Genomic DNA, 25,285 nt, shown 5'->3' on the forward strand with positions numbered 1-25,285 from the left:
CTTGACTCTCTCTGCATGGACTTAACACCCACGGCGTCCAGTCCCGTTTTGAGAGGATGGGGGCAAGACCTTAGATGTGGAGTCAGAAAGGCCAGGTTTCGGTCCTGGCTCATTCGGGCCACCACCCCTGTCACCCCTGGGCCTCTGCATCCTCACCTGCATGAACAGGAAAATAATCATGGTAACAACCGCTCGGGAAGGCTTTATGAGGTCTCAGTGGCGTACCACATATGACTTGTTTGACCCTGCGCCGGGCACTAGAAATCCAAGCTCGTGGGAGGAACGCCACATTTATGGGAGGGCCCGGGTCTCCCCGCAGCCGCCCACGGGGCTGTGGGTGCTCGTGGGCAGCGGCGTCTGCTTTGGACGCAGAGTCCGAAGGGAGTGCTACCCAACGGTGGGGCCCTGAGCCAGTTCCTTCCTCCGAGCTGCACTTTCTCTGGAAAACTCGGGTTCTAGTGATACGTACCGAGCCGGTTTGCTGTGAGAATTCAGTGAGGGAAAGCACACACAACACTGTGGATGTAGCAACGCCTCGGCGGATGGCGGCTCCTGCCCGTACTGCTCCGCATCAGCGTCGACGGCCGTAAATAACCTCCCAGAAGCCGGTGTGCTGTCGAGCTGCCGTCGGTGCCGCGTGGACACAAACGGTTCACCCACAGTCCACGTGCGCGTGTCGTAAAGCGGGGTCTGGGGGACGCGCAGACAGAGAGAGGCCCAAGCCTCGTGTTGCTAACCCTTAGGGAGGCCGGAGGAAAACAGCCCAGGGCGACCTGCAGCCGTCATCTGCTCCAGCTGATGTCGGTGAAGCAACAGACCAGGCCTTGTTGCCCCCAGCATGCAACAAGGGTGCCCAGAGTGGGCAGCCTTGCCTCGCATCCTGTGTCCAGGCCGCGGCCCAGCGGCAGGCGCTGACCCGCTGTCCCGACTCTCCGGGCAGTGGTCTTCGCTCGCCCTGACCCCTCGGCCCGTGCAGGAAGTGGACTGTGGGGCCCAGATCCAGGATCCCTCAGCGACCGAGGCCCTTGCGCATTTCTGGCATTTTTGCATCTTTGGACAAAAGGTGAAGGAACTCAGATGAACTGTTCTGGTTTCCTGCTGGAAAAACACTCCTGACCCGGCCCGGGGATCGTGGCTGCTGGGCTGCATCTCAAGCGTCGTGGCGCCTGTATTTTGCTGCTTCTCTCCCCCCACCCCGCCCCGCCCCCACGCCCCACCATTCTACTGCTTAGCAGCAGCGATCGAAGAAACAAAAACAAACCAAAACCAGATAGGGTAAATCCCGGGATGAACTAGGCCTGTCGAGGGCATCAAGTGGGCTGAGGGCTCCCTGCTCCACTGATGCTGGCATCGGGCCCCACCCCACCTGCTGCCGGACGTGCCCCCAGACGAGAGCGAATGAAAGAGCAGAGATTCGCCGCCCTCACGGGCCTTCTGTGCACCCCCCTCCTCTCACAGGGGCACCAGTCCTTGGGCTCAGGGCCACCCTCATCCAGCACGACCTCCTCTTAATAATTCCACGTGCAAAGGCTCCGTGTCCAAAGAGAGTCACGTTCTAAGACTCTGGGGAGACACACCTGTTCGGGGCACACGGCTCGATTCACGACACCACCTAGTAAGTGTCAGCGGCTGCTGACCCTCCTCTGACCTCGGGACCCCCGCAGCACGTTTGTTCTCCCGTTTGGCCCTCTCCACCACCTGTGAAGCGGGGTCCGTGATGACTTGTTTGAGGCCCAGAGAGGTGGACCGACTTGCCCGAGGCCACACAGCTGGTGCCTAGCCAGTCTGGGGTCCAGACCCTTTTCTTTCTGACTCCCACGCTGGTAAGGTTTCAAGACCCTCCGATCCCATCCCAAGAGTGTGGCGTCTTCATACTTTCTGTCCCAGCATCCCAGCTGTCCAAGACGGGCTTCTCCGGGCCCACGCCTCTCGGCAGACACCCCCCCCCCCAAGGGGCTGTCTAAAGGGGTGGGGGAGGAGTGTGGTCTGTCGAGTGGCAAACACACAGCCGAGTTCTGCCTCAGGCCCCTGGTGCCGGCTCTCCTGCGGGGAGGAAGCCATGGGACCCCCGTGTGTGGAAGAGGGTGCCAGAGGCACCCATTTCATCCCTGGCAGCTGGTGGTAACATGTTAGGAGTCTTGACTTGGGGCTACACATTGAGAAATGGTCCATTAAGGTGTGATTTATTCGATACCGAGGCAACACTATTCAATGCTCAGAAAGTGCTCCACTGTGTCGGGACCGCGGGCCCGGACTTCTCGGGCCAGACCCGGCCCAGACCGTCCTGGCAGGACAGCGAGGGGGGAGGGCCCCGGTGGGGCCGGAGCGAGGCCTGACAGAGACAAATGAGCTTGCCGCCACGTGACATACGGCAGTTTACATTTTAACACGCCTGGGTCGCGGCCGAGGAAAGAACTCGCTTTGGCTAATAAGGGACGTGTGCATTAGGAGCCTCTTGGAGCCCTGAGCTCACAGTCGGGAAGGAAGGATTATAATTTCCAACAACTGTGGCTTCGGGGCCAAGAAAGAGTTGCTGTGTCAGCAGGGCGAGCCGGGAGCCTGCCCTCGGCCAGCGAGTGGGTTGGAGGCCTCTGGGGAGAACAGGAGTTCCCAGAGGACAAAGCCAGCCTGCAGAGCTTTGCTGGGGGGCGGGGCGTGCTGGCCCGTGTGTAGGAGCCAGCCACAGTGCAGAGACCGCGGCCCCAAAGCTAGACTACCTGGGTTCAAATCCTGCCTCCTCCACTGACCAGCGGGTCCTTGGCCGACCCTGTGCCAAATAGGGGTTATAGCATAACCTACCTGCGGGACGGGAGTTTTGGGGAGGGCGCCTGAGCTAAAGGCACAGAGTGAGTTTCATCGCAGCCAGCTTTCACTGTCATGGTGTTGAGGGGGTGCTGCTGACCGTGCATGGGGGAGGGGGGGCTGGAGCTGAGACAAGAGAGAAGCTCCTATCTCCGAGTCAGGGCCCAGGCTCCTAACTTGCCCAGTGTGCTCCAGGCATGAGCCTGCTTCTAGCACCTGTCCCTCAGGGCAATGGGAAGGCCAGCACTGATGTCAGTTGTCACCCAGCTTGGGTGGCCAACCGCCCAGCATCCGAGAGGCTGTGGGATCAGCTGGGGTGGGGAGGACACACGAGGGGGGCTGAAGTTACCCCCTGAGCTCGATCTGCTGCAGGCACGCTGCCCAAAGGCTGCCCAGCAGTCTCCACGCTCATGGGCATCGAGGGTCCGATTCGCATCCCCAACTCAGGGGTGACGCAAAGACAGCCCATGGTCCCGGGGCCCCAGGGGCCCTTCTGCCCAGGTAGCTCCAGCCCCAGATGAGATGGGGCACTGCTACGGGCAGTCAGGCCGGGCTCAGCACGGCGGGTCCAGACAGAGCCCGGGGCACACACTGACCTGGGCGGGGAGGGCTGGATGCGTGCTTGCTGGGGCCGCCAGGTCCTGTGATGTACGCCCAAGTCCAAGGCTAAGGTTATTCTCCCGACTCGGAGTCAGGCATCTGTTACCATGCGAGGCCTGGAGTCTGACCCCTCCCCCTGGTCGCTGTCACCCCCAGGACGGACGGCCCAGCGGCTGTGGCCAGGTCGAGGCACTCATGCCAGCTGGCGGCAGCCTTCCCACGGGGTCAGTTTCTGGGGCCGTCAGATGCCATGGCTCTCGGCTTGTTTGTCCTTGTGGCGCCAAGCCCGGCCAGCTTTCGGGCCACAGCAGCCCCCTAGGGAGCGTAACCCATGAAGAAGGGACAGCAGAACCCAGCGTGGGGGTGGCGAAGAAGCCGAGCGTCCTGGCAGCTCTGAGCCCTGGTCCTTGGGAGCCCCCCCCCCCCCGCCCCCGAGGAGCTGGCTGGTGCGGTGAGAAGGGGGCGGAGCTTCCCCCTGGCGAGGGACCTGGCCGGGGGCACACACGGGCTCTTGGCCTCTGTGGCGGCTGCACGGTGAGAGCTCTTCACAGCTTCATACCAACCTGCCGCGTGGGTTTTCTTTCCTGAACCTGTGGTCGTCTCCCTTCTCCAGCCAGGGGTCCCATCCCTTCATCCATCCATCCATCCATCCATTCATTCACTCACTCATCTCGTCAGCCCTTGCAATGCACCTCTGCGGTGGAAGGGCGTGATTATCACGCCCCTTTAGATGAGGGTCCACACCTAAGTGCTAAGTAACTGGTCCGTGGGTGCAGAGCTGTCTGCGTGGTCTGCTGCTGCCTCGCACAGGACCCCGAAACTGAGCAGCTGAAAACAGTGTCACTAGCACAAGTTTCTGTAGGCCGGGGGCCTGGGGGTTGTTTGGGTGGGTCCTCTGCTGCAGGGTCTCCCGCAGGCCACAGCCAGGCTGTCAGCAGGGCTTCGGCCAGCCCAGGGTCCAGCGGGGGCAGGACCTGCTTCCAGGTTTGCTCCACAACACGGGCGGCAGCCAGTCCCTGTGGGCCCGTGGCCCGGGGGCCTCCCCAGCATGGCAGCTTGCTTTGTCAGAGTGAGCAGGCCAGGGAGGGGTGTTTGTGCGCGTGTGTGTGTGCAGGTGGAGTGCTGAGTCACTGTCCTTTGTTAATCCTCACCAGAGGACATGCTTTTTAATGGATCTTAGGGAGAGGGAGAGGGAGAAACACTGATGAGAGAGAAACATTGACTGGCTGCCTCCCATACGCGCTTTGACCAGGATTTGAACCCACAACCTTCTGCCACACAGGCTGACACTTCAGGCAGCTGAGCCACCCGGCCAGGGCATGTCCCTGTCTTTTACAACCTGGTCTCAGAGATGGCATTCCATCCCTTTGTCCTATTCCATTGGTTAGAACTAAGTCACTAGGTCCACTCACGTGTAAGGGAGAGTGACCACCAGGAGGCTGCCCACACAGGGGCTAAGCCAGGGTTTGAGCCCAGCTGGGTCTGACCCCGAAGCCGTGCCCCTGAGGATGTGGGGAAAAGAGTTCTCCCTCCCCAGGCCGAGTGGCCCCCGTCTGCTGCGGATCAGAGTCAGAACTGACACAGGTGTTCGCCTCTCCCATGGATGTTCACTGGACACGGACTATGCTTCCGACACAGTGCTGGACGCGTGGTGTGGGTCTCGCCCCCAGGAGCACCCCCCCTCGTGACGGACATGGGGCCCATGGACAGGCACTGTCACCTGCGTAGGTGGACAGAAACGTCTTTTCTTTATTTCCTGTAATTGATCACAAACCCCAGCTTGTTCACAAACCCCAGTCCGAGGGCAACACGGAAAAACACCAGGTGAAGTGTAATCCGGTCGGTCTGATCGGACCCAGTGCTTGGGGCCTTTAGGGAATGCTCAGTCCAGGTCCACTCCTGTCCTGCTTCTGCCTCTTGACGACGGCGTCATTGGGTCTGTGTGCCCGAGGTGTGCTGACTGACGATGAGACGCCCCAGTGCGGGGACCAGCCGGGTCCGCAGCCGTGTCTGTTGCCTGGCCGTGCCCGTCTCTCTGGCTACACCGGCGGCTGGAGGAGCTCGGGGCCTGGAGCCCTGCCTGGCACACTTGTCTCCCCCCTGGCTCAGGCCCCCTCCTCTCTGCTGCTTCTGGCCCCGCCCCCGGCTGCCACCACCAGCCCCGGCCACAGTCATGGTGCCCCTCGCCCTAGCTGTGTGTTCCCACTTCAGTAGGCACTTGTGGAGCCCCATCCTGGCCGATGGGGGACCCCAGTAGCTTGGGAAGGCGGAACATCAGAGCTCCCTTTCTTCAACCCGCTGAACCTCCAGGGTCCCCGCCCCAAACTGGCGGCCACAGATCCCGATGCACGCAGTCTCCCTCATGAGCCCCCAGAGGGGCAGTGCAAAGCCCTGCCTCTGGAGCAGACTCGGCTTGTGTAAAAAACGTGGATACCAGCCCTGGCTGGTGTAGCTCAGTGGATTGAGTGCGGGCTGCGAGCCAGAGCATCGCAGGTTCGATTCCCAGTCAGGGCACATGCCTGGGTTGCAGGCCACAGCCCCCAGCAACTGCACATTGATGTTTCTCTCTCTCTCTCTCTCTCTCCCTCTCTAAAAATAAATAAATAAAATCTTAAAAAAATAAAGTTAAAAAAGAAACTAAAAAAAGAAAACCCACGGATACCTAGAGATAGCACACACACAGAATGCCTGTTACCCGTTACCCACTCAGGCCCATTCTAAGCACCTCACACACGAACTCGTCCGATCCTCACAGCGCCTCTGGGAGGGGCTCCTCTCGGTCCCGCTGTGCGGACGGGGAGGGGGAGGCACAGAGAGGCAAAGGGACTTGCTCACGGTGACGCAGCCCGTAAGTGGCGGAGCTGGGGTTTGAACCAGGTACCCCGCATCCATGCTTTTCTCCACTACCCTCCTCCACGTTCCCGTCCTTTCCGGGCTGAAGCCAAGAGGGGTGGAGCCGGTGTCCTCCCTTCTCCGCGTGCGCTCCTGTGCGTGCTGGGTCAGAAAGGAGGACCTTTCTACCTTCTCGGCAGTTTGGGGACACTCTATGCCTCACCTCCGTCAATCGGGAGCTGATGGACTTCTTAAAAATGCTTTCTCACTGTGGTGGCTTTTAGCCGACTGGCTCGTGGGAAAATCTGTTTTGATGGAGAGGAACTGAAAGTGGCCACAGCACAGCTCCGGGGTCCCTTGGCCGTGTCCGGGTTTCCCCGGCAGGTGGGTGTCTGGGGACCACGAGGGGAGGGTGGCCACCCAGAAAGGCGAAGAGGAAGGCACAGGGATGGCTTCCAGACTATGACCTGCTGCAGACACGGTCGCACGCTCAAGCGGTCGTGGCTGTGCCCACGGCACCCACGGGGGACAGCAAGAGCAACGAGGGTGTGTGACGATGGTTGCAGCTGGGTCCGGCCGCTGTGACCAAGTCCCACAGACCCGGTGGTCAGAGTTTCTGCCACAGCTCAGGACCTGCCACCAGGCTCTGGGGTCTGGGGCAGAGGCCCAGCCTGCGCTTCCCCCCGTGGGGAAGAGAGAGATCGGATGAAGGGTGAAGCAGACAGCCCCCAGGGGCCGACCCAGCGTGCTGAAAAGGGCGAGTCCCCAACTAGGGCGGCTGGGGAGGTCATGACCGCCCGCCCTCACGGTGGAAGGGCGCAGAAGTTCTGAGGTCGTCCCAAACACCCTTCTCTCTCTCTCCTCCACCCTTCTTCCTTCCCGCCATGGTGATCAAAACAAGAATGACATGGCTATTACTCCTATAACTCCCATTTACTAAGTCAGCCGTTGTACAGGCGAATTCTCAGCATCGGCCCTACAGCGGGTAGTCTTATCCCCATTTTACAGGAAGGAAAACTGAGGCTCAGCAGGTTAACAACTTGTCCATGATGACACAGCTCGAATGAGTCAGGCTAGGGTTCGTCCCCAGGTCTATGTGACTCCAAAGCCTCCCCTGTTCTCCCGTGGGGGCTGTGCCTTTCAGGTTCCCAGACTGGGAGGAGAGGGAAGGAGCAGGGAGGAATCTGTTCCAGAAGAAATGTCAGAAGCCAGAAGCCAGACACGCCCAGCGCTGTTAGTTCCATGTCACGGCCCCTCGCTGTGAAGGAGCCAGGCCGGTGAGCTGAGCTGGGGAGAGGCTGTGCTCAGAACGCAGAGCAGGGCCCCGATTTTGAAATGCTGTAGGACAAGGCCAGGAAGGTTCCTCTGGGGGTGGGGTGGCGGTTCTGGTCCATTTAACTGCAGGAGACGGGGGTGCAGGGATATTAACTTGACTGCTCGGTGGTTAATGGTCCCTCTCATGCGATTTATGATTTATGTCAATGTTTTTAAACACACTTTAACCAAGCTAGAGTCAGCGCCCCAGGAAGCTAAGGAAAGAGCATCATGAAAACTTTGGGGAGAAGAGAAGGAAGTTCCAGACAACGCACCCTCTGTTCGACTCCACCCATCCGAAGCAGAGGCCCTCAGAAGGGGCTTCTACCGTTAGAGAAAGTCATGTCTTTCGTCTGCATTCTAGACCTCTTGACTTGGCTGGGTCAAAAAAAGAAAAAAGAAAACAAAACAAAACAAAAACAAAGTCCCAGATGTTCTCACTGCCGTTATTAGCCAAACCCTGTTTGGTGCCCGTTCTGGGCCTGACTGGGGGGAAAAAAACCAATCTGTGCATATCCGGACTCTTTGAGTGACAAGTGATGAGACTCTGACTCATCCTGGCTCAACAAGAAAGACAATGCACTGGCTCCCGGAATTTAAAAGTGCAGAATTAGGTTGAGCTTCAGGTACGGCTGGATCCAGCAGGGTGGCTGGGGGTGGGGGGTCTTAGGGCTGATTTGCAGTGACCAGGCCTGGAGGAGGTTTCCTGGGCTGAGCCCGTCACTGCAGCTGTCCCATCTGGTGGCCTGAGTGGGCCCCCATGCTGTGAGCTGAAGAGTGGGAACGGATCGCTGACCCTGAGAAACTTGGGGTGCTGTCAGAGAAAAGCTCAGATCGACAGAGAGCTCTTCTTAAACTCTGTGTGATCCAATGAGCTCTTAAGGATCTGAGCCATTTCAAACCTTGGGGGACCTTACAGAGCGTCCGGGTTGGGGTGGCCGGTACGTGGCACCAAACCCACTGCTCCTGCCCAGCCTTCAGTGCGTGGCGGGCAGTGCCCGTCAGTCAAAGAGCCCCCTTTCCCAGCGAGCAAAACACAGCCTGAGAATCCATCTCAACTCTGCATGGAGCAGCCCATGCCCACCAGCCGCTGTCAGAACGTGAGCCAACCCCAATTTGTAACATCTGCTCTGAGCCGACGGAGACGCGGACACCGAAGCTCTGGGTGTTGGTGTGATCTGCCCAGCGTCACACAGGGACGCAGGGACCGGCCCCTCCCGGCGTTCCCGTGGGGGTCCGCCTGATCGAGCAGAGGCTGTCCCTCAGGGGAGGTGTCCACTCCAGGCAGCTGCTGCACATGGGTCGGAAACAGACTCGAGGTCAGAGGGGAGCTGGAAGGCTTGGCCGCTGACCTGGCTGTCGCTCAGAGTAGTGCCCGGGGCTGAGCACGGCCCGGCAAGCACACAGGCCAGACGGCGCACAGGGCACCCACCCGCAAACATCTGTCCATCCACAGAGATCTCCGGGGGTTTTGGCTGCCCTGCCTTAAACACAATAAGACCTGGTAACATGCTCTACCAAACCCCCATTCTCCAAGGGGGGTGACACTGAGGCAGGTCCCCTCTGGGGCTGGGGCCAGGGCTGTCTTGGAGCGGAAGAGAGATGGCTGGCAGTCAGTCAAAAGAAGCCAGAAAGCAGAGAGTAAGGCCTTTGGTGGCTCTTACTCTCCCAGCTCAGCCACAGCCAGTCCGTCAGAAAGCAGGAGCCCGGGAGCCCACTGATCACTGGGCGGAAGGAAGGGACGGAGGGCTGTCCTGACCTCCAGGAGCCGGTTGCTCCACAGGGCTCACCACGTGCCTCTCCCAAGGCCAGGAGCTTTGCTGCATCCTCTCAATTCAAATGCACCAGACGGCCCTAGGGAGGAGGCGGGTTACTTCCCACAATGGACGCTGAACCGGAGGCTCGGGGAGGGGGTCACAGTGGAGGCAGGACAGACCGACCTCCAAGTGAGGACAGCCTGACCCTCGTTCTGACGGAGCCACACTCACGGCTGGCAGCCACTGTGCAGAGGAACAAAGCAGAGAGCGTGGGCCACTTAATTAGCAAGCACATTGTGCCAGCAGCAGCTCCGAGCGAGCGGGTGCCGGGTGGGATCCGAAAGCACAGGGTGTACGCCGCACCGTGGAGGCGGAATAACGTTGCTACATGCCCGTTGTGACGCCATCCGTGGAGCTCACGGCCCATAGACAAGTGCAATCAGCAGTGTGAAAACTTCCGGCTGAGCACAGGCCCCCCATTGTACAGGTGAGAAAACTGAGGCTCAGAGAGGAGCATCGACTTACCCAAATGTAAGTCACACAGCCAGAGAACGTGGGACCAGGACGCAAATCCGTATCATGGCTCTGGTTCAGCTGACTCGACTGGGGTCCCCAAGAAACGGCAGGCAGCCAATGGCAGATAGACGTACTGCTGGGTGTCTGAGAGGCGGGTCCTGGGTGTGCCCGGGCCTCGATGCCTCCAGCAGCTCCCCCAGGGGCGGCCCTGCAGTCCTGATGGCTGTGCCTATATGGCCACCACCTGGGCTCAAACCCAGGCCCAGTGCCTGGCCCTGAAGCAGCGCTCAGTTTCATAGATGTGGCCAATCCTTATTGCTTATTTATTTCCTTTTGGAAATCGACTTTTAATTCTTTTTGGCTTTCCCCTTCTCGGGAGATCTGGTCCCCCCCAAGGCCGCCCTCTGTCTGACGACTACAGCAGAGGCCCCCAGGTGGGCTGGACACACCCACGCGTCTGGTGGGTCTGGCAGAGGCTGGAGGGAGAGAGTCCGGTTTGCAGCTCAACTCCTTTCCCTCATCAGCAGTCAGCTCCTTGCGGCCCCTGAGGGATGTCCGGAAGGGCTGCCGATTGCAAAGCCAGCTGGGCGGGAAATTCGAGGGCCCATACGGGAAAAGGGGCCACACTTGGGGCCCATTGGACACCGGTTCAAATCCCAGAGCCACCAGTCACAGACAAGTCGCCTCGTCTCGATGACACTTGGTTTACCCCCCGTAGTGCCCTGCATGGGGTCATGGCCTGTCAAGTGCGTGCTATTCGTCCCCATGGTCAGCTAAACGCACTGTGCACAACAGCTGGGCTGCAGCGGCCCCAGGGAAAGAGCAGGCGTTCCTGCCCACTCGCACAGCTCCTTCTCTCCCAGGCCCCTGACCTGCCCTTCAGCCTCAGGAGTTCCTGGCTTCACCCTGTGTCCGGCCTCCGGAGAGACTCTGATAACAGCAGTGCTGTGGCGCAGAAGGGTCGTCGTGAGGACAGCGCGTTCCTGCAGCGAAGGCCTAACCTCCTGTCCCTCCTCCAAGGAATTCAGACCAGGAAAGTGGAGCTCGTCACTGGGATGTGCAGGGACACTGCTTTGAATCCTAAACCCTCCCAAAGGGCTTCTGCCTGCGTTGGTGTGGTCTGGGGTATGGTTCTGTGGGTCAGAAATCTACTCTAATAATTCCAAGTAGAAAAAAGGCATACTTTAGAAGGGTTTTGAGATTTCCTCTTGGTTATTAAAAAAAATACATCAAACCCTGGGAAAATCTAATAAAATGAATTTCAGAAGTCCAGCGGTATGTAGGTTTCAGGTGAAGTTTGATCCAGCCACTCAACACTGTCACTGCTCCCCCAGAGTGCTGGCACTGGCTGTCTCCCACGTACATCTGTGTGCTTGTGTGCCCAGCATGGCCAGTCCACCTCCAAATACCCGTGTCCCTCCACTCAGGTGTTTGGACCAATTGGAATGTCCAGCGTTTCTTGATTTGCATTCCTAGAGGAGGAAATAGGATGTCTAGGTCTGCCCTTTGGGGCCAAGCACCAGAAGTTGTATGTTTCTGGCCAGTGAGTGGGTGGTCTGTCCTGGGTCTGGTGTCCAAGGCTTGTTCAGTCCTCGGTGGCCAGACCACGAGGGTCACGTGCCTACTCCCCCTCGGTGGAGGGAGCGTGTCTGAGAAGGGCTGTGGACCAGCCGGCCACCCCAACGCCTTCCGAGAGGAGTGGGGCCTCCGCCAGTGAGGCCCCCAGGACCCTGCCATTCCTCCCTGGCCTGGAGACGCTCTAACGAGATTATTTTGTCCTTGATGAGTAACTCCGGGAAAATGTTACATTCGGTTCGGGTTAGAGTTTTCTGCCTATTTCCCGAGGCTCCGCTTCAGGTTCGCGCGGGAGGAGGAACTCGGGCTCGGGTTTGGGGAACGGCTGCACCCCCTGTCCCCGAGAAAGCAGTCCACGGCTACGTGTCCGCCATCAGCGAGCCCAGGCTCCGTCCAGATGGGCGCGGACATACTGCTGCTCCGAACAAACGCCGCATTATGTTATGGCTCTCATACCAGGAAAAGGGTTTGATCTTCAAAACGGGGCACCCACGTCATCGATTAGGCTGGAGGAACTTGTTTGGCCGTATTTAGAACCCACAAGGCGTTGAGAGAATAAATTTAGCACTGAACTCGGAGCCTCGAGGGCCAGCAGCTCCGGAGTCCGGCCCCGGGTCTCGCAAGCCACACGTGCTGCCTTCCGTCTGGTTGGGGTTCCCCTCTGACCCCTGCGCCCACAGGGTCTCGTAGGGCGGTGTCGCCTTCAAGGGGGCCGCCCGGCGTCTGAACCTGTCTCTACTCCTTAGAAGCTGTGTGGCTCTGGGAATGGGCTCCTCCTCTCCAAGCCGCAGTTTTTATCATCTTTAAAAGAAGGGGGGAGGGTCACAATAACATGTATTTTGTAGCATGTCTTAAAGATCGATTCAGGTTTTTCTTATTGTGGTAAAGCATGCATACCATTCAGCTGGCCATTTTTTTTAAAAGATTTTATTTATTTATTTTTAGAGAGGGAAGGGAGGGAGAAAGAGAGAGAGAGAGAGAGAAACATCAATGTGCAGTTGCTGGGGGTCATGGCCTGCAACCCAGGCATGTGCCCTGACTGGGAATCGAACCTGCGATGCTTTGGTTTACAGCCCACGCTCAGTCCACTGAGCTATACCAGCCAGGGCTCAGCTGGCCAGTTTAACCACGTTGAAGTGGACGGTTCTATGGCACCACGCACTTGCGTGCTGTTGCGCGGCCGTCATCACCTTCTTCCGAATCTTTCCATCTCCCCAAGTGGACTCTGTCCCTGTGAACAGTAACCCCCAACCCCTTTCCCTCGGCCCATGGTAACTCGACTTCCGATTTCTGTCTCTGTGAGTCGGGCTGTTGTAGGAAGTTCATGGAGGTGGAGCCACACGACGCTGGTCCTTTTGGGACCAGCTCCCTTCACCGAGCACATCTTCAAGGCTCCTCCGCGCTGTTGCGTGTGTCAGAGTTCATTTCCTTTTCAGCACCGGGCGTTGCTCCGTCGTAGGCCTGTACGGCGCTTCGTTTGTCCACGCACTTGTTGGCGGGCACTTGGGTCGCTTCGCGTTTTGCCGAATGTGAATAGTGCTGCTGTGAACACCAGTGTGCAAATGTCTGTTTAAGACCCTGCTTTCACTTCTGACCCCGAGTGTGATTAAGGTGGTTTAGCAAGAGCCCCAAGCCCATGCTTGGCGACATATAGTAAACATGCAACAGATCAGAGCTGATAAAATCAGTCTTAGAAAAATACAGAGTGACATTTTTGAAAATGCAAATTGAAGACCCGAGAGGACACGTTGCCTGTCAAATCAGCAAGGACGGCGAGGTCACAACCCTCGGAGCAGCTGGGACACCCGTGGGCAGTCTGCCTGGACCGAACTCCTAGGGCGAAGTGTAATGTGATATACCGAGGTTCTTGGGGGCGTTCCTGCCATTGACCCAATAATTCCACTTCTGGGAATTCATGCCGCTCACCCTAAAGACAGGCCCCCGAATGCAGACCGAGACTGGAGTCTAGAGAACCTTGTCACAGCAGCTTTTGTGAAATCGTGGCAGTACCCTGTATCCCCATCCACGGGGGACGGTTAAAAAAGAACGTCGGCGCAGCCCTGCAATAGAAGTTTTTGTTGTTGAAAAATGCGTATGAGAATAGTGGAATGGGAACAACAAGGCATAACAATTGTATCTATTTATCCTATAAAGATAGGCAGCATCTACGGAGCATTTACTCCGTGCTGGAGATGGCTAAGTTCTGTGTGTCCTTTCTCGTGGTGACCCCTTCCAGCAACCCCCAGAGGGAGGCGCTGCCCTGGCTCCATTTCACAGATGAGGAAACAGAGGTTCCAAGCGGGGATGTGCCGGTCGAGGGCACAGCGCCAGCACACGGCACGGCTGGAATTCAAACCCCTGGGCCCCGAAGAGTGGAAAAGGGCTGAAGAGAACCGCACTCGAAAGGCTAATTGTGGCTCCTTGGAAGAGGCATGGGATTTACTCTCTTCCTTATACTTGTCTGTATTTCTTTTTCCCCTAAGCCAGGAAAAAAAAAAAAAGAAGCATACTAGATAAAAAGGGAAGGAAAGAAGTAATTGCCTCTTGCGAGCGGGCATCTTTGCAGATAAAACAGCGAGGCCTTGGGTCCCACGTCATGAACTCGGCCGGTGCCCATTTTTTTTCTGGTGAAAGTAGAGCAGAGTGTCCTGGCTGTGTCTTCTGGCCGATTGCTTAAGAGTCTCGGACACACGCACATGCACACACATGCACGCACGCACACAGCCCACGCCACCGGAGGCAGGAGGGGAGACAAAACCCAGCAGTAGCCAAAACTCTGCTAGATCGATGCAGACTGCGCGAGGTGCGGCTTTCCGAAAAGCAGAGCTCGGTGAAATAAATATTTTTCCTCTGAGAAGAGGCTTAAGTCGGCGATCTTAACAACCCCCAATTCATTCCAGATCCGCTCCGAGTGGCTGGCGTCGATGCGCCCATCTTGATGTACTTAGGACCACTTAGTAAGCGCGGCATGCCTGTGTCTCTGGCGGGCTTCTCCCCCTGGGCAGCGCGCCAGGGGCGCCAGGCAGCAGGGCCAGGAGGAGTCGGCCCCAGGGGAACGCTCTCCCCACTCCTCCGGCTCCCCACAGCTCCTCGAGGTCCCCAGCTTTCTTTTCCTGCTAGACCATCGCTCTTCGATCTAAACCGGAGGCCTGGGAACTCAACCTCTTTTCTTGGCAAGGGCCCCGCGTGCTTCTAGCCCTGGAGACCATCTGCAGGAAGAATTTAGAGTTGGGGACTTTGAAAACACACACACACGAGGCCTGGGTTATCTCAAACGTTGGGAGCTTCACGGTCCGGGCAAAAAGTCGTCGATGGATTCATTCATTCGCTTTCTCACTCAGCCGTGGTTCACTGGGCCACCGCCTCCTACACGTAAGATTTGGTGCAAAGCTAGGGTGAGGTGGCACAAAGTCACGGGAGAGACGAGATTCACTCATTCATTCCTCCATCCGTTCATCCACCCGGGAGACACGTACAGAGTGCCTTCTAGGTGCCAGGCACTTTCTGGACATGCTGGGCCCTAAGCCGCTCCCTACGGCCCGCGCTGTAGCTGGGGTGACAGACGACAGGGAAATACCGTGTGTGGGGTGACAGATGGTACCGGACAGGAAGTACAAAGCAGGAGGTGGGCGGGGGCAGACCTGCAGAGACGAGGGGCCAGGAAACGCCTCACGAGGGGTGATATTTAAGTCACCGCCCGCGGGGGACGAGGAGAGACGAAAGAGGAGGTGTGGGCACTAAATCACAGTGACCCCCAGGTCACGCCCGCTGCTCTCCGATGACCTTCTGGCCCTGGTCGTGCCAGCGAGAATGTCTGTTCGTGGCCTTAGGGCCTCGCTGAGACTGTCTGCCCTCCCCTCTGGAAAGCCCAGCGGCCTCGCAGGCCACGGTGCCCACCCGCACTTGAACGTGGTCTCGTGCTCCGTGTGACCGTTCTGCAGTCCCTGTCCATGTCATGAGGGATGGCAGGTGACCCCAGCTCTCCGTGTACACTCAGTCTCGAGGAAGCTGTCCTCCTAAAACACGCTTATTTTTTGAAAAGCGAGTTGATTTAAGGGGAAGTGTTAAGGAGCTAAGGGTGCAGCTGGTACTCGAAGGGTGGGGAGAAGTGTGGCGGTGACAGGCGGGTGAGATCCGGGACACACCGACCTACGACCTACGACAGGACCCTTCTCCTCAGGTTGCCCGGAGACAGCCTGGCCCGGACAGGAGGGCGTTCAGCCACAGCCTGGCCTGACTCATCAGTGCCTCCCTGTGGGGGCCTCTGGCAAGGACGGTGGGCCCCCGGCTCTGCTGGGACCCAGGCAGCGGCTCAGACAGGGGGTGCCCCTGAAGGCGAGGGCAAGCCTAGACCCACCGGAGAAGGCCATGCAGGGCATTCCAGGCAGAGGGAACAAGGTCAAGCCAGGGCAGAGGGGGTGGCAGAGGGGGACGACCCACCCGGCAGCATGAGGATGAGGGAGGAGGCGGACTGTGGAGAGAGCACCCCAGCATTCTACGCCCCCAGCGACTAACCCTAACATGGACCCTAAAACTCCCGTTTGCCAAGCACTGGGCTCTCCCGCTTTCTCGTGGGACCTCAGCAGCCCCGCGTGGCCACACTGTGGTCACAGCCCCGTTCCACAGAGGGGGCGTCGGGGCCTCCAGCCAGGGCGTCTCTGCCAGGTCCTGCTGCTAGGAGCGGTCAGAACTTTTTAAAAGACTGGCTTTTAAAAATCGAGCTATAACTCCCATGCCGTAACATTCACTCCTCTAAAGGGTCCAGTTCAGTGGTTTTTAGCACGTTCACAAAGCTGAGCAACCATCAGCACCATCTAATTCCAGCACGTTTTCATTTTCCCTGGAAGAAACGCTAGTTTCTCCCACTGCCAGTCGCTCCTTCTCTCTCTGCTCCCGGCCCCTGGCGACCGTGAACCTGCGTCCTGTCTCCATGGATTTGCCTGCTCTGGGCTTTCATGTAAATGGAGTCACATAACATGTAACCTTTTGCATGTGGTTCCTTCCACTCAGCGTAGGGTTTTCAAGATTCACCCACGTTGTGCCCCGGCTGGTGTGGCTCAGTAGGTTGAGCACAGGACTTCGAACCAAAGGGTTGCCGGTTCAATTCCCAGCCAGGGCACACCCCTGGGTTGTGGGCCAGGTCCCCAGTAAGGGCAGCCAGGAGGCAACCACACATTGATGTTTCTCTCTTTCTGCCTCCCTTCTTCTCTCTAAAAATAAATGGATAGAGTCTTTAAAAAAAAAGTAAGTGCCAAGTTTTAAAAAAAGGATTCATCCATGTTGTAACATAGAGTCACATTTCATTCCTTTACACGGCCGAATAATACCCCATTGTATGGATGTACCACACTTTGCTCGTCCATCCAGCTGATGACATTTGGGTATTTTTTTACTTCTTGCCTGTTGGGAACAGCACTGCCAAGAACATTTGTGTGCCGGTTTTACTGGACACCAGCATGTTCATGTCTCCTGGGTGTGTACCAAGGAGCAGAGTTGCTGGGTCGTGTTGTAATTTCACACTAAGCCACTTAAGGAGCTGCCAGACCATCTTCCAAAGCAGCTGCGCCGTTTTACATTCCCGCCAGCAGCGTCTGAGACTTCCAATTTCTCCTCGGGCTCACAGGGCCAGGCCTTGACCTCAGGCCCGAGACATAGGCTCAGCAGCAGAATCCTTAAAACAAAAATGTCCCCCTCAGGTAAGCCCGTACGGAGGGATCTGGAGGAAGGAAGCACAGGAACCACCGCCAGGCCGCAGCCGGCCTCCGGGGGGCAGCTGTGAGCTCTGAGGCCCGGGCTGTGCCTGCTGAACATGTTATGCACGTGCCCCTACTTCCTCCAGAGTCGGGGCTTTCTGTGGAGGCCCCTGACTCTCCAAATGGCCCGTGACTCCCCGGTCCGGGCTCCTTCCCGTGTCCTTGGTGTGTGGGGCAGGTGCAGGGTTGTTGGCGGTCCGCTGACCCCAATCACGGACGTGTACAGTGCTCAGGCCTCTCGAGCGTTCACCACATGCCCTAACGATGTCCTCCGCTCCAGTGTTCTACACACGCTTCATTTCTTCCTTTTATTCCCTCATTCATTCATTATTGTGTTTCTCCACTGCCACGCGGTTCATCTCCATCCCCATTTTACAGATGAGGAAAGCGAGGCTCTGAGAGGCGAGGGAGGCAGGGTGGCCACCACCACGCAGCCGGTGAGCAGCACAGTCAGGAGTCAGACCTCGTCTCTAGCCACGGGGCCACCCTGGGAGGGCAGATGGCATGGGAGGCTCCTGTTTAAGGCTTCCTTTACAGGGCGGGCATCCGTGGTCTGTTGCAGTGAAACAAACGGCCACAAGCCCCGCAGCACCCGCTAGAGAGCTCCCAGTTCTGCAGGGCCGAGTGCTGGCCTCGGGAGCCTGGGGGCTCTGCAGGGGGTCGCAGGGCTGCCCCGCAAGGTATCGGTCAGGCCTAGGTTTTGTCCACGGGGTCCAGCACAAACCCACGCCCGAGAGCGTTCTCCTTGGCATCATGCTGCTCCGTGTGGCTGTGGGACTTGCTGGCGATTAGCCGGGACCGCTTTCAGCTTCCAGGGGCCTCCGGGTCCCCCGGCCACGCGGCCTCCCGTCTGCAGAGCCAGAAAGAGAGAACCTCCCTCCCTCACCCTGACTCCCTCTCAGGCTTTAAGGCTCTTTTGCCTGGAGGAGCATAATCGGAGGAGTCATAGCTCATTATAGTCACAGCTTCCACCCACACTCAAACAGCAGAGGATAAGTCAAGGTCAGAGTCACTGGGGGCTTAACATTCTGCTGCTAGAGGAGGTCTTAGGTTCTGACGACAGTGACGAGGCTAGCCACGGTTCGGTCGGCACTTTCTTGCATTTGCTTAGAGCGTCAGGGTCTGCAGGCGAGTTCTACCTCTCCCAGTGTGCGTTTTATCCCCCTTTTCCCCACGAGGGAGAGGGGAACGCCTGGCTGTCTGGGGCCAGAGCCCAGATCTTCCAACCCCCCAGCCCAGGGCTCCTGGCGCCCACAGCACCTGGCCCCCAACCCACCCCACCCCATGAGAACTCTCAGACCTCATCACCGTGTTTGGAAGAGGCGAAGCTTCTCTTCCCAGCCAGCACAGCCCTCGGGGAGGGCTGGCTTCCTTGTAAACTCGCCGCATTGGGTCATCGAAACTCCACGCTTTTCCAGGAATCGCCACCGGGCTGGGCGAACCTCACCTCGTTAAGCAGGAAAACCAATAAACACGAGGGGCACAGGACGCAAACAGGACGCCTGCAGGGAGGCTCCCCTTGGCCCAGCCCCAGCGGGCGAGGGGGAGGGGTCTGGCCCGCGCTGTGACGCCTGGTCCAAAGTGAGGGGCAGCGTGTCAGGTAGTGACCCCCGCTGTGTCGTGTCTCTGTGAGCCGGGCATTCTATCTGGAAGTTGAATGGATGTCCCAGCATCCGCCCCTGGGCACCCCGATCTTCTGGCCGTGTTGTGGGGTACCCCTTCCTGTAACATTTCAACCAGGCCAAGACCCCGGTGAGAAACCCAGGTCCCCAGCCCCTTCCTTCTCTCTCCGCCATCCCCAAGGATGTTGAGGGGCTTCCCGCTTTTCGCCACCTTTGTGCCCATAGGTTAATTTTTATCGTTTCCCCTTTCATCGCATGTGTCCACGGCTCCGGTTCCTCCGTTCTCCCACGCGCATTGCTGGCCCGGGGACAGCAGGCTCCGGACGTGGCTGCCATGAGCTGGGGCGAAGGAACCTGGCCCATGGAAGCTGGGGATGAGGCTCACGGCAGATCCAAGGACCCAGGCCCGGAAACGGGCCTGAACCAAGGGCCCAGGAGCCCAGGGTGGATTCACAGCAGGCCCTCCAGCCAGGGTCCCAGGCGACCAGGGCGAATGCAATGCCGCATGGCCCGCGTCTTGTCGTCCTGTCCCGGTCCTTCCCCAGGGAGGCTGTGCCTCTCCTGGGCGAGGGGACCGTGGGGCCCCGGGCCAGTCCTGTTAGACCAACAGTAGCAGGCAAGAACTAAATCTTCCCAAGGAAAACGGGGTGCCGTCAGACGTCCACAGAACTCCAGGTCATGGGAACCCAGGGGGAGCGAGCTTGGAAATACACTCTAGCAACGCCTTCTTCAAGTTTCATCGCCCGGAGAGCTGCACAGGTAGCCGCCTCGCCTTCCCCAAAGCCCTCCCCTTCTCCAGCTGTCCATCATCACACACACCTGTCTGGGTTTTCTTATCCGGAACAGTCTGGCGTCTCTCTCTACCACCCGCCGATGCTTGGGGCCCACCTTCGCACATCCAAAACCTCATTAAGCCGCTGGGCTAAACAAAGCATTTTCAGCCTGCTATGGGTTGAATTGTATCCCTCCAAAACTTATGTTGAAGTCCTACCCTCTGGTATCTGTGACCGAGACCTTATCTGGAAATAAGGTCTTTGCAGGGTTCATGGGGCGAAGATGAGGTCATTAGGGTGAGGCAACGTCCAGTAGGACTGGTGTCCTCATGACAGCGGGGGACTGGCTTGTGAAGACAGAGACTCTCTGGGAGAAGACCATGCAACCACAGAGGCAGCGGCTGGGGTGATGCAGCCGCCAGCCAAGGAGCGGTGGCCACCTCCAGCAGCTCGAGGAGGCGAGGAGGGACCCCTTCCTCGAGCCTTTATGGGGAGCATGGCCTCCCCCGCAGCTGCGAGACTCCACACTTCTGTTGTTTGGAGCCGCCCCGGGCGCATGGTCACAGCAGCCACAGAAAATTAATGCACCGCCTCATGCCTGTAACCTCAGCAGCCCAAAGCAGTAGACAGAGCCGTCAGTTACAGTTTGGGTTTTCCTTTGAACAAGGAGGAAAAACGCCTATCTTCACAGCCCTAAAGGGAGGTGATTTCAATGGCTCCCACTTTATCCACGAGGAAACGGAGGCTCAGAGAACAAGCGACTTCTCCAAGTCAAACAGTTAGGAAGGGATCAAGGCTGGACGTGAACTTGGGTGTTTGGACCCCCGAGCCTTATACTCGTCGCCTTTCCGTGACGCCGTGGGTGTGTATCGCACAGGTTACCGCAGAGTCCCCAGATCCTGGTCCCCAGGTGTCCCTCCCGCTTTCTCTAATGACAAGAGCTCCCACCTCAGCACTCCCCCCCCCGCGAGGACACTACCTGACCCGGCCACGTCTTCTGTGATCCTCGCGAGCCCGTTCTCATTACAAAATTTCCATTGCAACACTGGAGGTTTTCATTGCAACATTGGAGATGCGTTCCCACCAAAATCATCTCCCCATGGACCCCAGCAGGAATGTCTGGCAGAGGGGGATTCCATTGATCAACAGCTTGTAGTACACAAACCCCGGAGTCGGCCTGGGGTGTCTCGCAACGCTGCTGGAAACTCCAGCAGGACGATTCCAGCACCAGCTGTTTATTCCAGGCCGTTGAGCTGCACAGATACCCAGCGTGCTTGGGAACCCAGGGGCTCCGGGAGCCTGTCTCTCGTTTTCCCCGGGCATTCGCGGAGGCTAGCAGAGCAGGGCCGAGATACCCGGGGAGACCGGCAGGGGGTCTTCTTCTAACAGGGAATGGATTCCAGGCCGGAAGATTCTAGAAATGCAAGGTTTTGGATTCTAGAAAATCCTACTGTCCCTTCGGGAGGAAGCCCACTGCCCTCACACTGTGGGGTGAGCGTCTGGCATAAAGAGGTGGGAGAAAAAGCTGTCGTTTCCTGCCTCCCTGCCCCAGGGGGGCGCTGGCTGGGGTGCCCGGGGCAGCCAGCCTCTCCCCGCCCAGCACCCCGAGGAAAGGAAAAACACTCAGCCCTCTGTCGAAAGCAAAACCAGAACTGCAGGCTGGCTTGATTTATCTCTCGTAAATTGTTTACCTCCGGACGACCAGATGGCTCGTCTCTTGTTGAACCCTTGACCACTTCCCTCGGCAAACAGCCCCCATCTCCTCTGGAGCACGTGCCTGTGCAGGCGTCCCGGGGCCTGCTTTTGGGGGAGCCCCGGGCATTCCAGGAGGCTGACTCAGTGGGCCCTGGATCCCCGCGGAGACCCAGGGTGCTGGCTAGGCAGCCAACCCTCTGGGTGTGGCTGTCGGGAGGGCGGCTCCTAATATCCACCGGGCTCCCCAGTGGGGGCCCTGGCCCCTCAACCACTTGCAGGTTCCTCCAGGGTGGTCCCTGTACACCCACCCCTCACCTGTCACCTCTCGAAAGGACCCAGAATACGTCTGAAAGCCAACATTTCCCACCTGCTCCCACCCCGCCCCCAGCTGTCTGTGAGAGGGTGGGGGACCGCTTCCCCTCTCTGAGCCCCAGGGCTGCAGCTAGAAAAGGGGTGGGGGTGGGGTGGGGTGGGGCGGGGTGGGGCACTCACATCTCTTCCTGCCGGCCTCACAGGCTGGGTGGGGGTGGAGGTAAGTGGGGTGATCACAGCAAGTCCCACCCATCTCCACCACACAGCTGCTCGTACTATGGCAAGACCCGGCTGTGACTGCTTTTCGAGGGCCCGGAGGAAGGGGGCACGATGGGGCGCTCTTGCCTTCCTGGGCAGGGGGCCGGGAGCTCTCGGCCGCCCCTGGGCTCCTGGGCTCCAGCCTCAGGCTCTGCTGAAGGAGGCCTCTCCTTCGGGGCCGTTTGGGTGTGCCATGCAGGGGGAGACTTTCATGCTAAGGCGAGCCCAGAAGTCCCAAGCCTGGGGTGAGGTGTAAGGAAGCTGACGGACGTTTTTAGAAGCTCACTCCCTTTTCCGGTGGGGACAGAGGGCGAGGTGGAGGCAGGAGACCGGTGACTGGTGGTGGGGGGGGCCTGGGCCTGGGGGAGGGGCAGCTTCAGGGCGTTTCTGAGGAGCAGGGAGGAGAGGACTCTGCGGCCTGGCCAGGAGGACAAAATTCTCACCGGGGGAGGGAGGCTTTGGTGGCCGACAGGTGAGAAGCGTCCGGGTGGAGGCAGAGAGCGCGGCCCCACGCTCCAAGGTGTGGCTGGGAAGGGTCGGCACAGACACGCGAGAAACATGTACCCCCCCCGCCCCCACACACACCCACACACCCCCTCACTGCGGGTGAGTTAAAAGGTGAGCGAGCGGCTGGCGGAACGCCGGGCAAGAATCTCCACCCAGCCTTTGCGGGGGGCTCCTTAAAGTGAAGAAGCAAGTCCAGACTGACTGGACAAAGGACTAGGTAAATTGGTGAACCCCTGCAGAGGCGCTTCTACAGGCAACGGATGGATGCATCTCACTGGGAATCAGGAAATGCAAGTGGACCGACAAGGCCCCCGCCCCCCCCAATTCGGTCGGGGCGGGGGGAGCCCAGGTGGAAAGCCGACTAGGACCACGGGCAGATGCGAGGGTGGAAAGCAGAGTCCTCGAGGCACCAGATTGGGGGTTGGGGTTGGGGGTGGGGGGGCGCACTGTCATAACAGTACAGACGGGATTCCCGTCTGTGGGCCCTGGCCCGCTTCCCTGACCTGTCCGTCAGCCGAGGCTCGCGGGCCTGCTGCTGGGAGCCCGGGCCAAGGTCCTGGCGGCCTGGGCTCGGCCTCCTCCACCCCCAGGGCCTGAGTGCGACAAGGTGGAGGCCACAGTGCCGCATCTCGGTGGGGGCTGAATGAGCAAAGTGGGGTCCCGCCGGCCTCTCGGCGGGTGGTCTCTGCCTGGCCTGGGGGAGCTGGGAGTAGGCGAGGGGGAGGTGAGCTGAAAGGAGGGGAGGGTATCCAGAAGGGCTTCCGGGATCTGCACACGGAGACCTGGGTGGGCGGGAGCTGGAGAGCTGGGGTGCTGGGGTGGGGGTGGGGGGAAGACCTGGGTGGGCGGGAGCTGGGGAGCTGGGGTGCTGGGGTGGGGGAGGAAGACCTGGGTGGGCGGAAGCTGGGGAGGGTGCTGGGGTGGGGGTGGGGGGATGGGCAGGGAAGGGCTGTCTTCAGGCAGATGAGGGAGCAGGGCTGAGAGAGGGCCCAGGGCACCTTGGCTTTCGTGGGACTCTTCATAAAAAGTATGAAAAAGCGCCTGTTATGACTGAATTGGTGTCAAGATAGGCCTGTGCAAAGAAATACATTCACTAATACATAAATATCAATATATCCGACATGATGTGATAAAATATCCCCTTGGACCTAAAGGCTCATGGTTTCGTCTTCTGAGTGTAAAACCAACCCAAGCATTTTCACAGGCCATGTGCCCCGGGGCCCGGGCCTGGCAGCGGGGGGGAGCCGGTGGGCAGGAGGGGGGGTTCCTTCTCAGTCCTTTCCAGCGGGTGTGTAGAGAGATTCTGCTCTGCGGTCCAGCTGTGTGTGTTTGGGGGTGGGGTGGGGGCGGGATCTGTGTCCCTGACATTCTGGAGAATCTAGATGGCTCGTGCAATGCAGAGTGGTTGGCTGGGGTGGCCTTCAGGGCCTGCCCAGCCTGGGTTTTAACCCTAAATGCGCCCATGCCGAGCTCCCCACCCCAGGGCGTGCACTCCGGCGAGGTCAGTCTCTTTGGGAGGAAAAGGGCAGGTGGTCTTTGGGTTGCTCCTTGCTCGCTGCCCAGTGGGGGTGACCCTGGAGGGGGTCTCACAGAGAACTCATGTTACAGCCAACAGACCCCCCAGGAGGAGTCCAGGCCTCTTTGCCAAGTTCAAATGCCTGGTCTCAGGCCTCCAGACCCTTGTCTGTGTCCTGTGCATGTGTGTTCACACATGTACATGTGTGTGTGTGCAGGGCCGGTGGCAGAGGCCCAGTGGCAGCTGCAGGCTCAGCGCCCCTTCTGCCACGCCAGCCTGCAGCTCCCCTGCCTCCCACACCCTGCTCCCGTGAGCGGGGGAGCCTGGGCAGAACCTGGGGGCAGCCGAATGAGTGGCTTCCGCAGGACTCCTCTCACCCGTGGGAAATGCTCCGTGACACGCGTCAGGACATTCCTCACACCCTCGTGCAGACCGGCAGAGCTGCCCTGGCCCGTGACTCCCACCGGAGCTGGTTCTTCCTCCCAGGGGGCAGATGGCAGGTCCGCAGATCTTCCTGGTTGTCACAGCCGGAGCTGGGAGAGCTCCCGGCCTCCCGTGGGGACACTGCAAACACACAGGATGACCCGGCAGCAAAGAACTCCCTGGCCCAAAGGGTCTGCCGGGAGACGCTGCTGCACAGCCTCAAGCACCATCTGAGTGTGGGGTGTCACCGGCACTCTGATTGGCTCCGGTGCCAGGCATCCAACAGAGGTGCTGGCCCCGACACAGCGACCAGGCTGGCCTCGCCCTGTCCTCCCTGGGGGTCTCTCTGCACGGCCCCTCCCGGTCACCCTCACTTCCTCTGCCCCTCCTGCCCTGCCCCAGTTTTACCCCTGGTCCTACAGACCAGGATGGGGGGGATGTTTGGGAGGAGATTCTGCTGCCCCCCCATGTGTCCCAGGGCCTCCACTGTGGTCCCCACCCCCGTTATTCTCCACCCGGCACCAGCATCTTCCCCATCCCGCCCCCACTCCAGCCCCCGCACCTGCACACATGCCCCCCGAGTCCCCACCATGGCAGCTCAGGATGCTTGTTCCCTGCAGAGCAGCTGTCACTTCCAAGTGACCCTGCCCCCCGGCCCCGCCCCGCCAACCTGGTGGTGGGAGCCAGTGGCTGGTGGTCAGGGCCGGGAGGGGGGCCATTTAAATCCAGACACCCTTTGGGTATTCCCCAGAAACCACGAGGCGTCTCTACCCTGTAAAAACCCCGGTAGAGTTAGCTGGGACTGGAGACGATATTTGGGAACCTTAAAAAAATCTTTTTTAAGAGGACAGTTTCTCCTGTGATCCCAGGTTCATCAGGAAAAGCAGCGTTCTCTGGATAAAAGGGCCCGGAGAGCCAGCCTCACGGCGTCAACACCGTGCAGCTGGGCGCAGCTCCACCCAGCTCTGTGGTCCCCAAGCCAACGTTGTCTTTCCAACTGTGAGCGGTGCGTGTCCGCCGCAGCACGTGG

General features: G+C 59.1%; 1 protein-coding gene across 3 annotated transcripts in view; it reads left to right on the forward strand.

Annotated features, from left to right (window-relative positions):
* The window catches only part of RIPOR3 (RIPOR family member 3), a 60,701-nt gene that overhangs the window by 6,830 nt on the left and 28,586 nt on the right, over nucleotides 1-25,285 (forward strand). Inside the window, exon 1 of one of the 3 annotated variants that reach the window (XM_045833423.1) lies at nucleotides 22,518-22,533. The exons of the other annotated variants lie outside the window; for them this stretch is intronic. The gene's annotated coding sequence lies outside the window, so the exon portion shown is untranslated. Of the gene's footprint in view, nucleotides 1-22,517; nucleotides 22,534-25,285 lie in introns of those variants that run through there. 3 annotated transcript variants of the gene reach the window in all.

The sequence above is a fragment of the Phyllostomus hastatus genome, unplaced genomic scaffold, assembly GCF_019186645.2.
Source record: "Phyllostomus hastatus isolate PE091 unplaced genomic scaffold, TTU_PhHast_1.1 phas_contig_17, whole genome shotgun sequence".
Classification (NCBI taxonomy): Eukaryota; Metazoa; Chordata; class Mammalia; order Chiroptera; family Phyllostomidae; genus Phyllostomus; species Phyllostomus hastatus.